Raw genomic sequence first — 17,567 nt, forward strand, 5'->3', positions numbered from 1 at the left:
ACCCAGATGTTTCTACATAATGACATCTCCTAGAGCCTGGAACAGGAAATACCACTTCCAGGCAGATATGTTCTCATCTTTCCCAGACCCTCCCAGCCAGCTTATCTCCCTTCTCTTCCTTCTAGTCCATTTTTGTCCCCCAAGCCATTAGGTTCTAAGTGATGGGATTCTTGTTTCCTCTCTTGTCCAATTAAAATATTTCTTGTCATTTCCTTAACTTTCTCAAAATAAATGTTCCCTTCTCCATTTCCTGAAGGCTAAGATTATGAGTGGGCACAGGGAGAAAGAAACCTACTTCAGACAGAGAACACACAGGAAGCCATTTGGGAAGCACTGGTGGGTGCACTCTGAGGTGATGCTGGCAGCCAGTGTTCTCAGGTTTCTCTGGGCTTTCTTATTAAAGAAACTCTATAGCACTTCTTTGTGAAATGGCAGACTGGAAATTAATATTAATATACCCTCTAAGGTATGGTGCTTTGGTGATTAGAGTTATTATTTATGGAAGCAGGGTGTATCAACTTCATTCTGAGTTCTGAGGCCCCACACCTCAAACCTGCTGTATGCAAATGGACGTTTATAGCTTTATGTAACAATGCAATTCCACTGTAGTACTTGCTTACAAGTCTGCATCATCTTTAGATTGATATGAAAACTGGTAAAACTTTGCTGCTTCCCCTATAGTTCTTCCTCTGTGCCCCAGCAGTTGGTGCACCACTTCACACAAGTACACATTGACATCTGTACTTGGCAAGTAACAACGTATTGAGAAGCAGTAATATTCTGAAAGGCCACAAGATGGGCTCATTTCACTGTGGAAGTTTGTGAAACACTTCTGAATCATTACATGAGCATTTCTTTTTGAGAGAGAGAGAGAGAGAGAGAGAGAGAGAGAGAGAGAGAGAGAGAGAGAAAGAGAGAGAGAGATTCATAATGTATATTCCTGAATCTTAAGGAGGAATTAAAGTGCTTTTAGTATTCAGCTAATTATTTAATTATCTAAAATTATATTAAAGTTCTAGTATTACTTAGCAGTTTCTCTTGTGGCTTTGAAAAACAGTAGGATTTAATCTTTACCATTCTTTTCACATTATCCTTATCATAAAACTAAAATAAATATCTTGGTAATATGGTAAATGATATTTCTTGTTTTTAGACCTCAAGGTAGTGATTGTCACTCTTTTTTTTTAATATGAAATTTCATTAAATTGTGTCCCTTTGTTCTGTTTCTTGATAATTGACTTTGTGCCAGGCAGTGCTGCTCCTAATCAGGAGAGACATCAGTTCTAGTATCATAACACACATACTGAGTCCTGAAATTCCTGCTGCCTAAACCCACACTGACCACTGGGAAACGGTCTGCTTCTGGGGATCCGGATGTGAAGGTGTTTGCAGAGATCTGTGTCCCTTCACATAGCAGCTTGGATTGCAGTCTGGCACTTCCAAACACACTAATTAGGAAAGCTACCCCCTCATTCAGAATGTGTTCACGCAGCTGCCCATGATTTATCCCAGATGATCTTCTCTTTTTATGCAACACATTTTCTTTTTCTTCTTTTTGTCACTATTCTAAATTGCCAGTACAAGTTCCATGATTAAAGGCATGTGCATGTCATACAAGTTCCATGACTATAGGCATGTGCATTTCCACTACTCCCTTCATTTCCACTACTGCCATCATGGTTTCTATGAAGACTTTTAGAAAGTTATAATTTGTATCATGCATCTTCTTGCAATTGTAGCCCTTCATAGAGCTAATGCTGTTGTTGGCACTGTCTGTGAACCTGATAAGTGAAAATAAGTCTGAAAAACCCTACATTTGTATAAAATAAAATTTCTTAATATCTCAGAGGGCAATCCCAGATGTGGTGGTTTTTGATCTGGCTCGTGAGGCGGCTTGAGCTTTCTGTCCATCCGAGTACTGAGGATGACTGAAGCTCTGAAGCTCTGTGACTGCTTCCCGGTTGCACTACCAGGCATCAGCGCACTCTGTTCTCTGACCTGTGTCTTCACGACTTCAGTTTGTCAGAGCTGTTTTGTCTGTGCTCCTGTCTTAGTAAACCTGTGTTTATGCTTTTAGGAGTGTGTATGCTAATATTGTCTGTACTTGCAGAAAGTGGCCTATGAATGTCCTACAGTGTTTTATATATTCCTCAAGAGATTCTTCTTTATAAGTAAATACATTTTAAAACAAAAATTCAGAATGCTTATATGCCGACTTTTTGAGGTTTTAGACCTCTGCGATTGTTCAGGAACTCAACACTTGGCATTACAGCATTAAGGGGTATGTCTAAATCATGACATAAACTCGTTGCTAGGAGAGTCTACCTTGTAATTTTGACATTTGTTCACTAGGCTAGGAGACTGAGATTCAAATTGAGAGACTTGCTAAGTCTCCAAGTATTCAATGATGATAAATTCAGCTAATAATAACCTATTGACTATAGTTTTAAATATATCTTTTTTTTGGCATGTGTGTGTGTATGTGTCTGTGAATAATTTATTCCTTTAGAAAAATCATTTAACAGATGCCCCTCTGGTATCTGTCACGTATAAAGAACTCCAGTCATGAAACCATGACAGGCACAGCCTCTGCCCAGAGGCACCTCTATATGGAAAGAGTAAACCAGAGGATGCCTGTTGATGTGTAATGAAGGTGGATTCGGGAGTCCAAGGAGAGACAGAGTTGATTGGGAAAGACGCTGTCTAGCTGATCGGCCTCTTGTTCATTAGACTGGAGCTGATTTCCAGGTCTTCTTAGGGCATGGTTATAGTAGTGATCCAACAGGTCCCCTGGACTTATCTCTGACAGATTCCATTCATTAACTCTACAAGATGAGTCAAATGCATGCTGTGAGCTGCACAGTCTTCTAGAGGTTTGTGATACAGTAGTGAAGAAAGAAGTAATCATTTCTTCCTTTCTAACAACTAAGCTTTAGCGGGAAGACAGATAACAACCAAATGGAAATTGTAAAATTTTATGGAGGGCATTTGAAGCCCTGAGAGTAGTTGGTGCAGAGGCCCAGGAGTTGGAGGGAAGAATTTATTGTGCTCACTTTGAGAATGAGATAGGGACCAGAGAGGTTCCTCAGCAGTACAAACATTTGCTTGCAAAAAGACACAGGTTCAGTTATCAGCACCCACATGGCTATAGACACTGCATGCATGTAGTGTGCACACATATATGCAGGTACTCATGTAGACACATAAAATAACAATTTTTAAAAGAAGGAGATTCAATATACACAGGACTAAAGTTTCCTCCTCTATCACCTTTATGTCTTTGCCATATAATGTCATGCCATCCCCTGGAGAAAAGCACTCACTGCTGTGCATCTTCATAGCATCAGTAAGGATCATGGCTCAGTTTAAGCAGCTGGTTTACACTGAGAGACCAAAGGAGGGCCGGCTCTGGAACTGATCGGTTAGTGAAGAGGTTCAAGTTAGCTCTGTTAGGATGGCTCCAAGCCAAGCAAGAACCCAGGCACCTCTTGAAGGTGGAACAATCCATGTGTTAACACCACCAGGAGTTCAATGCCAGGCACTGAAGAATACATGGAACAAATGAAGCTCCCACCCTCAGGAGACCCAGAGCTGAGGACACCATAGCCTGGGGGTACTGGGCGGTTCTCAGGCATACAGGACGGCTCTCTCGCAGGCTTACAGGATGGCTCTTTATTCTGTTTTTTGTTTGTTTGTTTGTTTATTTGTTTTGTTTTAAAAAGTCTATCTAACCTGACTAACGAGGTTATTTATTGACATTTGAACAAGAGCCTCCTCTTCTCAGGGTATCCATTCTCTCCTTACAGTCCCAGCTGAGTTTTATTCACATGTAAATTCCCTGAGGGACAGGGATAATTCCCACTGTCACTGTTTGCCCAGGTCCCAAGCAAGACTCTTGGAATCCCCCCCCCCGCCCCGCGTCCCCCTCCCCCCTCCCCCCGGAACCTGACAGAAGAAAGGCTTCTGTCTAGCCACACGTGTGAATTCAGACTTACACAGTGCCTTCTTGCCTTGTTGCTGGTTAGAAAGACTGGAAATGTATGGGGACATGAGAAGAGAGAGGAGCCCCTCACAGAGGAACCTGGCCAGTAGAGAAGCAAGACTTTTAGCATGACTAACAGCTACTTAAGACCTGCATTCCTTCCTAGGAATTCCCTTCAGGTATCCTAGCAGAAAGGCCATTTACAGGGAGAGTACATGTTCTAAACCTGCTGTGCAAACCTAGTTAGTTTTGCTTTTACCTTATCTTGTAATTCTTGATCCATCTCACTTGTCACATTGAGAGAGAGAGAGAGAGAGAGAGAGAGAGAGAGAGAGAGAGAGAGAGAGGAGAAATGGTTTCTTAGTAAGTTACTGAGAGGTAACTTGAAAGCCACCAGAATAACATGTATGAGTAATATTAAGATAATTAATTGGAACTCTCCCTTGAAGGGCCCATATCCACACTTGCACATTTACCCTACTCTCCCCTGGGAAATATATACTTGGATATATTATAAATAAATGCACTTGGATATGTCTTTCTTTATGATTGCCTCTTATTCTCCTAACCCTTATGCTTAAAATCTGGATTATGTTATCTTTAATGGAAACTCCCAACTCTACTAGGCTTGATATTGTTTTATTATTATTATTATTATTGTTATTATTATATCACTATTTCATTTGAGCCATGAATCCCTCTTTGGCCTGAGTCAAGGTCCTTGAAGATTAGGGGGCTCCTCAGGTGACTCAGGATGGTGGTGTGTATGCCTCTGAGTCCCTCTGTCCTCTCATAACTCAATAGCCCATTTGGCTGTTGTCTATCTGATCATGGCTCCTGCCCTCCTAAGTCTGTTAACACAAGCACCTTCAAGTTTTCCGAGGGAAGGTCTAATTATTGTAGGACTTAATAACTTTTAAAAGTTTTCCCCACAACATAGGCTGTCTTGAAGAAGAGTCAGTAGAGAAAAAAAACAAAAACAAAAACAAAACAAACTAAAGTTGTCCACTGACCTTTTGACACCTCTTGTGAACATGGTATAATTTATACCTCACATAATATTCTTTTACCAAAGAATCCTCTAATAAGGTCTGAGTTCCTCTTAGCTTAGCTACTTTGCAGTTTGTCACCAGAAGCAAATGATACAGATTTTGTGTGTTTTGTGTTTTCTTAATAAAATCCTATAGCTATGTTTATGTCTCCTTAGGTTAGTTTTCTATCAGTACAATAGCAAGTCACCACAAACTCTAAGACAGAAGATAACACACATCATCTATTTTCTCTCAGCTGTAGACTGGAGTCTGACCAATGGGTCTCATTGGGCTGGCAGGACCAGGTTCCTTTCTGAAAGCTTTAGTCTAGAAGACAATGTCTTCTTGCCTTTTCCTGTGTCAGACATCATCTGCATGGCTAACTCCTAGAACTCTTTCCCCATGTTCAAAACCCACATGTCTATGTGACCTCCTTCATCATTGTCCTTTTTTAAATATCACAGAGATCGATCTGGGTCTGCCTGAATAATCCAGGTGATTTTTGTTTGCTTGTTTTTGGTATCCTAAGTCACATTTTCAAAGTCTCTTCGTCCTGTGTGGTGGTTTGAATGAAAGTGTCCCCATAAGCTCACAGGAAGGGGCACTAATAGGAAGTAGGTGTGGCCTTGTTGGAGGAAGTGTGTCACTGGATGGGGGAGGGAGGGAGGAGGAGAGTTGGCTTTGAGGTTTCAGAAGCTCTAGCCAGGCCCAGTGGCTCACTCTCTCTTCCTGCTGCATGCTGATCCAGATGTAGACTTTTCAGTTCCCTCTCCAGCTTCACATCTGTCTGCATGCCACCATGCTTCCCACCGTGATGAAATGGACTAAACTTCTGAACTGTAAGCCAGCCCCAATGAAATGTTTTCCTTGATAAGAGATGCCATGGCCAAGATCCTAAGACAGCATGGAAGATGGCATAGTCCGATTCCAGGGGTGATGACATGGATATTTTAAGGCCCTTATTTTGTTTACCTACCTTTCTCTAAAAGCTAATGTGAAATAAAACTGGATACCTATAAATTCTGTGCAGGTATCTTTCTGCTTCTAGTTTCAATATATATGCATGTCTCTGTAAATAAAGAAAAAAGTCCTCATTTTACACTTCAAATAAAGAGAAAAAAATTTAATTTTGACTCTAAGGCCCTTCTCTTCCATCATCCTCATTTCTCCCTCCCTCTTTTCCTGTCTGCCTCTTAAAGAAAGAGAAGCGATGTGACTAGCCAGGTGTGTGGTTACCCAGTTTTTCTTCTTTTCTGCTGGTAACAAAGGTAAGTGACTTTTCCACTTCTACTTCTCTTGTACCCTAGTAGAGTTAGCATTCAGACCTCCCTGACTCAGGGGTGAACTCTCCAGTGAGCAGTTTCCTGCTGTGCATGTAACCTAAGATGGGCTAATCAGGACTGTTCCTTGCAATGTTTTCTCTTCTCTTTTTCACAGATGACTCAATGAGGAGCATCCTCCCTTGACCCCACCTCCCAAGGAAACTGGAAGTGTATGAATCACAGCTGCCAGTCTCCACACTACAGCTTAGACTGAGATGGTCTTGAACCTGGGAATGGTAATCCCAATGGGTTGCCTAGCCTGTGTCAGGGTTGGCTTAGATCTTGTTTGACTTGCAGCCATGCAGATTTCTAGTCAATAAATCTATTGTTAACCTAACCTAGTTTAAGTATTGTTTCTTGCTCTGAATGGTGGTGTACACTTCTAGTCCAAGCACTCAGGCAGGTGGATCTCTGACTTTGAGGCCAGAATTGTTTCTTGCAAATAAGAATGGTCTCAACTCATACCAGTTCTTCTCCTTCTCCCAATCATACCTGTTTCTAGGTTTCTTCATGATTTTGCTAATTCATTGAATTCTAATCTAAAATCAGGGATATCTGTTGTGGAAAGAAAGACCAAGAAATTGGCCTTTCTGACATTGCTTATGCTAATTCATGGGAACACACTGGAAATTTTCACTCCACATTATACCGTTTGTTTTTGGATTACACAACTTAGCTAATTAGAGAGGTTTACATACAGATGCTGGCAATCCTGTTAGTACAATGGTGGCATGATTGAAATCTGAATACTTAATTTGTTTCTATTACCAAATTTCTGGAGTAAAAGTAAAATCTTTAAAATGAAATATTTTCATTCTTTCTTATTTTGCTTCTGGAACTAATGTATTCTCAACGAAATCTTCAAAGCCAATTTATTCTAAATTCAAATCACTCAGTACATCGTAGTTTGCAAAGTTCAGTGGGTAGTATAAGAACATTTTAGCCACAGCTCCCCCACAATACTCTGACTCAAGCACATATACAATTTCACTTTGTAATCTGTCTGCTCATGAGCATAGTTCTGAGACTCAGAAAATTGCTTATATTTGCCAGGTCTATAAGTAGAGGCCTGACATGTACTTCCAATGATAGAAAAGTGCAGCTCTTTGGGGGAGGGGTTAGAAGAATACCTTCTGACTTCTATGGCCAGTAGGCTTATAAGGTAGGTCAGCCTCTCTATTTATGTTAAGAATGCAGTCCAGCCAGTTTTTAAGCCAAGTTTACTGAGCTGTAGGTCTGTTTGTGAAATCATCACAGCAGTGCTCCCTCTTGCTCTGGGAATACTAAAGCATAAAGCAAGTCTAGCAGGTTGCTAAGGAGCCCGCAGCATCACAGGTGTCGCAGAACTCAACTGAGGCTTCAACCCCTTTCCCAGACGGGACACACACAGTTCACTTTTTTATTCAGAGAATCAGAACTGGAGTTCTCCAGTCCTTATAAGGGTGTCACTATGTCTCAACACAAATGTATTTTTATTAATCCTTATTAATTCAGTTTTGTTATTGCTTACAGTTTAAAAATTTTCCCCTGTTGCTGTGATAAAATACTCTGACAAAAATCAACTTATGGGGGAAAAGGTTTATTCTGGATCACAGGTCCTTTCTGTCTGCCTTTATATGTCAAGAGCCTCAAAAGTGCCGTAGTCAGAATATGGAAAGTGCCCATAGGCACATGCATTTGAACACTTCTCTCTGAGTGGTGCAGAAGGTTGAGAAGGCCGTGGAATACTTGGGACGTGGAACTTTGCTGGAAGAAACAGGTCACAGGGGCTGGATCTTGAGGCTTGACAGCCCAGCCCTGCTTCTTATTTACTCTCTGCCTCCTGCATGCAGACCTGATGTGACCAGCGTGCTCCCTGCTCTTACATTTACGCCTTCTCTGCTTGCTGGACATTTGGACTGTGCCATAGCCCTTAATCAGAGCTTGTCTGGATATTTTTCTATTCCTAAGTTAAAAGTACTTCTCTGGTAAGCAAGATGCTTCAGAGTCGGAGAGAAAAAGTGAGATACTTGTGCTATGAGAGAGTGGGAAGGTGTGATATGAAACTTGTATCGCTTGCCAAAGAGGAAACTGCCTGTCTTGGATGGTCTCCATTTCCGGCTCCTCCTCCTCCCTGCTATCTGCATTGCAGGGATCACAGCGAGCCGGTTTGGAGAATACAGATGAGGACAAAAGTCTTGAGGTAATGGAGCAAGAAGAAGGAAGCTGGGTCTCAAATGACCTCATGGAACTAAGTATCTCACTAATCTAGACTTCTTGCTTTTCTTTTTGAGGGAAAATAAGCTTTTATCTTATTAAAGCCATTATTTTAGAGATTTTTTTCCATAGCAGCATAGATTCTTCTTTAACTAATGTAATGATGAAATCGCTCGTCCTCTGTCTGAGCATGAGAGCTCATGGGGGAGAACTGAGAGGCTGGGAGCACGGAACCAGCTGAGTACAGCAGACTTCCTTTCCAGGGTTGCCCTTAACTAGGGCTGAGGATAACTCTGGGCTTCCAGGGAAACGTTCTCGACTATTACATGGTACTAGCTAGTTTAGTTCTGAGATTATTTTAAGATGATGGAAAAATTAGTCTAGTTGTGAATGTTACACAAATGGCAGGAAGGAACCAGACTAATAATATTTCAAAGGGCTGGGGGGGGGGCTACAATTATTTGATAAAAGTTATACTTTATTCAGTTTCTTTAAAAAATGCAATGGTTACTTATAAACTTGCAAACAATATGACTGAAAAGTAATAAAGGAAATATTCAATTAAGATAAAAAGAGTAATAGAGAAACATTAAAATATATAAAATTAAAAATATTGAAGGGAATGTAAATTAAACGAGTTACAAGATTAACTAAACTAAGAGCTAATTACTCCCAACTAGTCACAAGATAGAAGTTACAATGAAATAATGGCAGAAATTAAAGCGTAGGGATAACGACATGTAAGATTAAATTATAAAGGTAGCAACTACTACAGCTTTGTTTTAGTGAGTTGGATAAAGCTTGAACAAATGACTTCAGAACATGTAATTCTCCACCCTCAATTCAGAAGATACAAAAAAATCAGAAAGAGCATTCACATTCCAGCAAATGACAATAGTCCCTGTCTCTTAAGTTCTCATGGGTAGATGTTATGGAGCCTTTAAGGAAAGGGTAATTCTACTTATAAAACATGTCTACATAACAATAAAAGAAGCTGCATTTCTCAGGTCCTTTTACAAGTTCAGGCTCTCAGATATATGACACAGTTATTATAGGAAAGGAAAACTAAAAGCTGTTTTCATTTATGGCCCTGGTTATGAAGATTCTAAACACAATGTTTACAAACTACATCTCAACAGGATGACAAATGTGGTGGATGCCTCAGGTCTGCAGGATCCCGCTCAGTCTAGGGAATGACAGACTTACATTACAGACTACAGGACCTTAAATGTAATACAGGGACCCCTGGGTCTGGTTCTGTTACTACCGAGAAATGGTCACACATGTACTGGCTCGAAAGAACAAGTCTTCTAGCTCTGAAGGGTAGAAATCATGCTGTCTCATTATGCAGAGCTCAAGGCATGGTCGGGGCACTGAAAGCTTCAGGGGAGAAGCTTGTTCCTTCCAGCTTTGGAAGCTGCTGGTTGTCCTTGAATGCGGCTCCACGTTTGCCTTCAAAACTAACCCTGCAGCATCCTCCTGATGCCTCTCTCTGCCTCTGATCCTTGCTTCCCTTCCACAAGAACCATGCAGTTTCATTGGCTCAACCAGATAATTCATAATATTCTCCACACTTAGAAACTTTAATCACTCCTGAAAGTCCCTTTGTCATTAAAGACATATGCTCAGGCTCTTGAGATGGGGATACAGCTGTCTTGGGAGCTGTTATTTAGTCCACTGTACTTTTGACAGTTACGCTAGGACTGGTGAGATGGTTCAGCAAAGGCTCTGGCACACAAACCTGACAACATGAGTTTCATTGCCACAAATCATGGTAAAGGAGAGAACTGAGTCTGATTTCCCTCTTGTCGTCTGAAACCCCCAATAGTAATTGTAATATAATTTTAATAAAAAAATTAGTCTGAGCTTAAAAGTTTTACTTCATACTGTCAGAAAAAGAAATGAAACAGAACCAAAATGGATTAAAGACTTAACGATAAGATATGAAACTGCAGCTGGGCAGTGGTGCAGGTGGATCTCTAAGTTCGAGGCCAGCCTGATCTACAGAGAAAGAAAAATCTCTATATGAAACTGCAAGTTACTAAAAAGATTATATAATCAAGGCAAGCTGTCTTATACTGTTACATCACATGATATTTTTTTCTCTCTCTTGATGACACAGATAGAGGCCAAATTAGACCAGATTTAAAAGAGATAAAAGCAGGTTTATTGAGTTCTGTAGGCCATCTAGAGACTGCCATATCCAGGGATCCATCCCATAATTAGCCTCCAAACGATGACACCATTGCATACACTAGCAAGCGTTTGCTGAAAGGACCCAGATATAGCTGTCTCTTGTGAGACTACGCCGGGGCCTAGCAAACACATAAGTGGATGCTCACAGTCAGCTATTGGATGAATCACAGGGCCCCCAATGGAGGAGCTAGAGAAAGTATCCAAGAAGCTAAATAGATCTGCAACCCTGTAGGTGCAACAACATTATGAACTAACCAGTACCCCCAGAACTCGTGTCTCTAGCTGCATATGTATCAAAAGATGGCCTAGTTGGCCATCACTGGAAAGAGAGACCCATTGGACACGCAAACTTTATATGCCCTAGTACAGGGGAACCCCAGGGCCAAAAAATGGGAATGGGTGGGTAGGGGAGTGGAGGGGAGGGTATGGGGGACTTTTGGGATAGCATTGGAAATGTAATTGAGGAAAATACATAATAAAAAATATGAAAAAAAGAAACATTAGCTAAATAAAGGTTTGTTCCTTTATTAAAAAAAAAAAGGCAGGTTTATTAGGAGGCAGCTCTCAGGTAGGTTAGCTGATCCCACAGGTAGAGAGGTCAGTGAAATCACACTTCCAGGACAAAGCAAGGGGGTTTAGTGGGTCCTGGGCGTGGGGTGATGATGTATGACCTAGGTGCTAGGATTGTCTCCATCCATAGTCAAAAACTGAGCTCCTGGGCAGGCACTCTTGGGTGAGTTTCCAGAAACAAGAAGACAAGGAGTGATAACATGCTAGCCTGGAGTTTTCTTCAAGCAGGGAGTTTTCTCTGTGTGAGTGGGGTTGGGGGAAGGAGGACAGATGGGGTTTCCCAACTTGTTTAGGGGATGGGCAGGGGTTCCAGCCTAACAACATGGGTTTATTAAATTGATCTGTAATATTAGTCTGAGCAATAAGATTTTGGTGTAATACCAAAGAACAAGAAAAGTCAACAATAAAAATGAAAGGAAACGAATAGGATTTCATTATATTCAAAATCTTCTGCATAGGGCTGGAGAGTTGGCTCAGCGGTTAAGAGCACTGACTGCTCCTTCAGAGGTCATGAGTTCAATTCCCAGCAACCACATGGTGGCTCACAAGCATTTGTAATGAGATTTGATGTTTTCTTTTGGTGTGTCTGAAGAGAGCGATGGTGTACTCAAATACATAAAATAAATAAATAAATAAAAGAAAAAAAGAAAAAAAAAAGAAAAAAAATCTTCTGCATAGTTAAAGAAACCATCAAAAGAGTGAGGAAACAACCTAAGGAAATGGGGAAATATTTGCAAATCGCACAACTGATTGTCCAAAATATGTGATGAACTCAAACAAATAAATAGCAAGACAATAACTAGCCCCGTTTGAAAATGGGAGAAGATCTAAGTAGCCATTAACCAAGAAAGACCAACCCATGGCCAACAGGCATGTGAAGAAACATCAACATCACTAACCATCAGGAAAATGGGTACATAAAGTGAGAGCTGTCATTTCCTATCTCTTAGGGTGGCTTTGTCGAAAGGACATAAGAATACACATATTGATAAGCATGAGGAGAAATAGGTACTCTTCCAAATTGTTGATTGCTGAATTCCAAATTAGTTCAGCCTTTAAGGAGAGCAATATGGGATGTCTTTAAAGGAAATAAAAGATAAAATTATCGTATGGTTTCCCAAGCTCACTGCTGTCAGCTGTCAGCAGGAGCGAGTGTGCTGAAGAGATACAGACCCTCATTTTCCTCACAGCCTTTTTATTCTCAACAGTCAACACACTGGCTCAACTGAAGTGAGCAAAAGACAGGAACACACACTTGCCGGAATGCAAGTCAACTTTTCATAGGACAGAAAGCCAGCCACTCATGACCACATAGGAAGACATGGAGACATGCAGGTATTCTATGTGAAACATGCAGGCCTAGAAAAAGATACATGCTGTATTGTCTCACACAGGAAGTCTTAAAACATCAAACTCTGCTAATAAAATAACGATGACGATTAAAAAAAAAACAACCACTCTAGCAGGAGTAGAAAGGTTGTAAACTCTGTCATACATTTGAAAATTGGCAAGAGAGTAAATGGTGTTTTCACCATTAGAAGTTAGTAAGCATTACAATGCATATTAATTTAGCCACTGCACGATGCACGCGTGTAGACCATAAATGTACAACTTTTACTTGTCTGTTAAAAAACAACAGCTGTGGGTATAAAAAACTGTAGCTTGCACCGTGTTCTCAGCAGCCTAGAATAACAAACCCCTCAGGGAATGGTGCAGGGCAGTTTGCTACCTCACACTGGGAAACAGTTTTGAACCCAGGAGAGGACACTGTGAGTCAGCATTTCTCCTGTGGAGAAGAAGAGGGAGGATGAGGCCCAAAAGGATACATAAGATTTTGCTCAGTCCCACTTCTCCAGCGGAAGGAAGTATACAGTGTTGTAAATTACTGTTTTAAACCTTGATGTTTTCTTGTGGCTGTCTGGGTAAGATATTTCTTCCTCTTTCACACCAACACCCACTCTCTAGAAATTCCATTCAGGTTAGCAATAAAAACTAAAAGTTATTTAGGAACCGGTCTGCAAAGCCTGCATAGCTTTTGTAGAAAGTAGTTCTGGAAGTGCTCACAGGGAGAAAAGGACTTCGGGACTGTAGCACTGGAATTCAACATGGCAGAGTGAGCTGGAAACCAGACAGCCAATGGTTCTATTCACACTGTTTTATAATTTAACACAAGTCTTCCTCCTTTTCTTGTTTTCTTATGGCATTTTCATATCTACCAGCTTCAGCTGACCCCCTCCATACTTCACCTTCTCCAGGATCTCGCCATCCTCCAGTCTCGGGTTACTCCTTTCCAGCCAAAGTATTCATATCTCATGTGTTCTCATTCCTACCCTGTTCACCGCTCTTCGTTACCGCCTCTTTATCCTGCCCTTTGCTCTATTTCTACTTTGCCCTGACTTGTCTTTGGTGGATACTGGTAAGCCAGACATAAGTCCTATGGAAATGTAAGGGGTCCAAATTATCCCAGGTAAATGTGAGGCATAAGAATGAAGAGAAATGTGGAACCATGAAAGGAAGCCTGCTTTCTGGTTGAGCTAGGCTTAAACCCCAGAGACCCAGCAGATAACTCTGTGAGGGATAGAAGGAAGTTTGCCACGCTACCAGACACCAGGTCCCAGCTCCATAAGTCTGTGGCCATCAGTCATGTAGGGCACAATGCCCTAAGCCCCTGGCATTCTGTCTGGACTTCACCCACAGTTACCTGGCAACAGTCAGTATGCTCCGTCCCATGGTTACCTGGCAACAGCCAGATAGGTCTGTTTGCCCCCCCCTCCCTCTCTTATTCTTTTACTTTTGTCCTCTTGTTTCCTCTTTCCCTTACCCTCTCTGTCCACAAGGCCATGGCCGGCCTACACAATAAATGCCTTAAAACCATGGACTGCCTCTTCTCATCGGGATCCGCCATACTGGAGCAATGGAGCAGGTCTTACGCTAAAGAGCAGTGTCTAATCTCCCGAGGGAGGCCTCCCAGCACTCTCAGACATGGCTTCTATCAACACAAGCCAAAGACTCTTCTCCCTGCAGGACCCAGCCTAGTGCTCTCCTCCTTGTCCTTTTCCCTTTGGCCCCAGGCCAGATCCAGTCCCTCAAGCCCCTACTCCAATCTCAGCTCTTCCACAGCATCCAGCAGCACCTGCAGTGTCCAAGAGCCTGAGAACCTGTCATTCTCGGCCTCCGTGCAGGCCTGGGGATCCCAGGCCAACTCCGGGCAGGTCCGTAGGGATCTCAGTCTGAGCCTCCCCACCCCCAAGCGGGGTCCTGCGGCTTCTCACAGCCTGACACCTGCCAGCGTGGGGTGCTCGAACTCAAACTCCATGCATTCTGCCTCCATGTATGGCCCTAGTCCTGTGGCGGGCCAGATGTGGGACCCCACTTTTAACCCACAGAGAAACTCATCCAACACCGTATGGAGCAGCCGCTTCATGTGGCAGATACAATCTAGCAGAGGGCTCTCCAGCTTGTCTAGGAAGAATTGCCCAAGGTGCTTGTCTGCAGAGTCCCTTGTCACATCTTAGACCAGGTGAATTAGGTTCTCCAAGAGAAGGCTCTGGGGATAGATATTTCCAACAAGTTGCCCACTTGACTCTTAAAGTTTGACCAGTGATCACTTTCTTAAAGAAAAATCACTAATAAAGGGAAATGAGGAGTGAAACAATTTTGTATAGGACTAAGCCAAAGTTAAAATAACAATAATCAGATATTTTTATAGAATTTTTTCCATCAGGATTTGGAGTCTGCCTTTATTACTAAACAACTCTTTAAGAAAGTTCTGATGATGTATCTAACTCGTTAAATTTGAAACTCAAGGGCTGGGGAGATGGTTCAGTAAAGTGCCAGCCATGCAAACAATGGTCCAAATTTAGGTTCCCAGAACACACATGCAGTGTGAAGTCCCAGGGCTGGGAAAGCCAGAACAGAAGGGTCCCTGAGACTCTCTAGCTGCCAATCTAGCTGACTTGGCATGCTCTAATGAGAATTCTGGTGTCAAAAATAAGGTAGAGAGTAAATGAGAAAGATACTGGACACAGACCTTTGGCATCCACATACATGCTCTTACATATATACCTTCAAAAACACACACACACACCACACACACACACACACACACACACACACACACACACACACACACACACACACACATCCTTAAAATGTTGACCTAAAGTGTTAATATTTAATTCTATTTCTTGGTCCAGATGTGCTTCTATTTTCTATACCTTTTTATAGAAAGAAATGTAATGCCAGCACCAATTTTGGGTTGTGGGTTTGTCCAACAAGATCGGTGCCTTACATGTTTGCATGCTTTATAGTCAGGAGAGGAGTATGTCTCTGATTAGTAGAATAATAGAAGATTCATGCTTCTTTTAAATTCTCACAGCCTCAACTTCTACTATATGCTGAAAAGTGTTTTTGATTGTGATTTTCCAATGATACAAATAACATATGAATATATTTCACTGCAATTTTTCAAACAAAATAATTAATACTGACTACTGTATAGTCTATATACCCAGTAAGAACATTTTTCCTGATTACCTAAATTAATTCTCGGAATTTTAGGAATTTATAACATATATACCACTATTGTTTTATGGGAAACCTTGAGTTTGTGTGCCTGAAAAGTAGCAGAACTGGTGTTTGAAGGAATGTGTTTGATCCTAAAGCCTATAAATACCCTGAATATCTCTTTAATTGCTAATTTTTGAAGGGAAACCTTAATGTTTCCCTCCCTCCCACTTCCTTCTTATCCCGACAGAGATTCACAGTCATGTGAGCTTTGAATTGTCTTTGTTATTCCTGTAGTATGCATTTATACATGTAACTGTGTCTTCACTTGACTTTTATTAAACACAAATTATTTTGCAACACTTTTTGCACAATGACTAAAGTTTCTTTCCTATCATGACTTCTATCTATTATGGTTTAAAATGTACTATAGTATGTACATAGCAAAGCTTTTAACTTTTTGTTGTGGGAATAGACAGTTTTCTTTCTCTGTGACAGGTATCTTAGAGAAACTATCAGATGACAAAGGGCTTATTTTGGCTCAGTTTCAGAGTTTCATCCATGGCCCTTACTTCATAGTTTCTAGACTTTGGGTGGAGCCCTCCATCATGAGTGTGTTGGAGCCCTCCATCATGAGTGTGTTGGAGCCCTCCATCATGGGCGTGTTGGAGCCCTCCATCATGGGCATGTTGGAGCCCTCCATCATGGGTGAGTTGGAGCCCTCCATCATGGGTGAGTTGGAGCCCTCCATCATGGGCATGTTGGAGCCCTCCATCATGGGCGTGTTGGAGCCCTCCATCATGAGTGTGTTGGAGCCCTCCATCATGGGTGAGTTGGAGCCCTCCATCATGGGCGTGTTAGAGATCTGCTTACTTAGAAAAAGAGGGACAAGAGGTGGTGGGACAAGACAGACCCTTTAAGGACATACCATCTCTCACCTTTTTCTGTCTACTCACTGCCAACCACAGTGTCTACCGCTTCTCAAAATAGCAGCATCAGTTAGGGAGCAGTGCTTCAGTTTGCAAGCCTGGAAGGGTGTTTCCTGTCTAAGACATAATATAGATCCTTTCCAGTTTCTTTTCAATCATAAATGATGCTCCAGTGCACATCCTTGTATAACTCTGTACAACATATGAATATTTATCTGGGCCAGATCAGGAAAATGGAGCCTCTCTTAAAAAAATCACATGAATAATTAAAGTTCTGATATAGGTCTGATCTACATTTCAAAAGACTGTGATAATTTATACTTCTGAACATCATACACACGTGCATTTTCCCATATCCCACTAGCAGTTGATCTATCAGTCTGCAAACTTTTGCCAATCTGATGAGAAAGTTATATTTGTTACTTTCATTCTCTATTTTCATTGTGTACTTCCTGTTTCCTGTTGTCTGCTCCCTGCCAGGACAATGGTTAACTTACAGAGGAGTCAATGATGGTTGAGTTCTGAAGAATAATAATGTGTTGGTTGTGTTTCTGTAACTCTTTTGTTGGTTCCTAGCTTTTCTCCTAGTCTGTATTGATCAGAGTCTTCTCATAGTTAACACTTCTCATACTTAATATAGTTTTGATGATCATTGTTGCTGTATTTGCTGGAAACATTGTTTCTACTCGGTTGCTTGTCTTTTTTTTTTTTTTTTTTTTTTTTTTTTAAGATTTATTTATTTAAAGGGCTCTGAATATCTTTCTTTCAAAGTGTACCCTAAATCATAAGTGTTCCAATAGAACTTTTCTAATGTTATACTTGTATATGTTTTCCC

Source organism: Mus caroli, chromosome 8, assembly GCF_900094665.2.
Source record: "Mus caroli chromosome 8, CAROLI_EIJ_v1.1, whole genome shotgun sequence".
Lineage (NCBI taxonomy): Eukaryota > Metazoa > Chordata > Mammalia > Rodentia > Muridae > Mus > Mus caroli.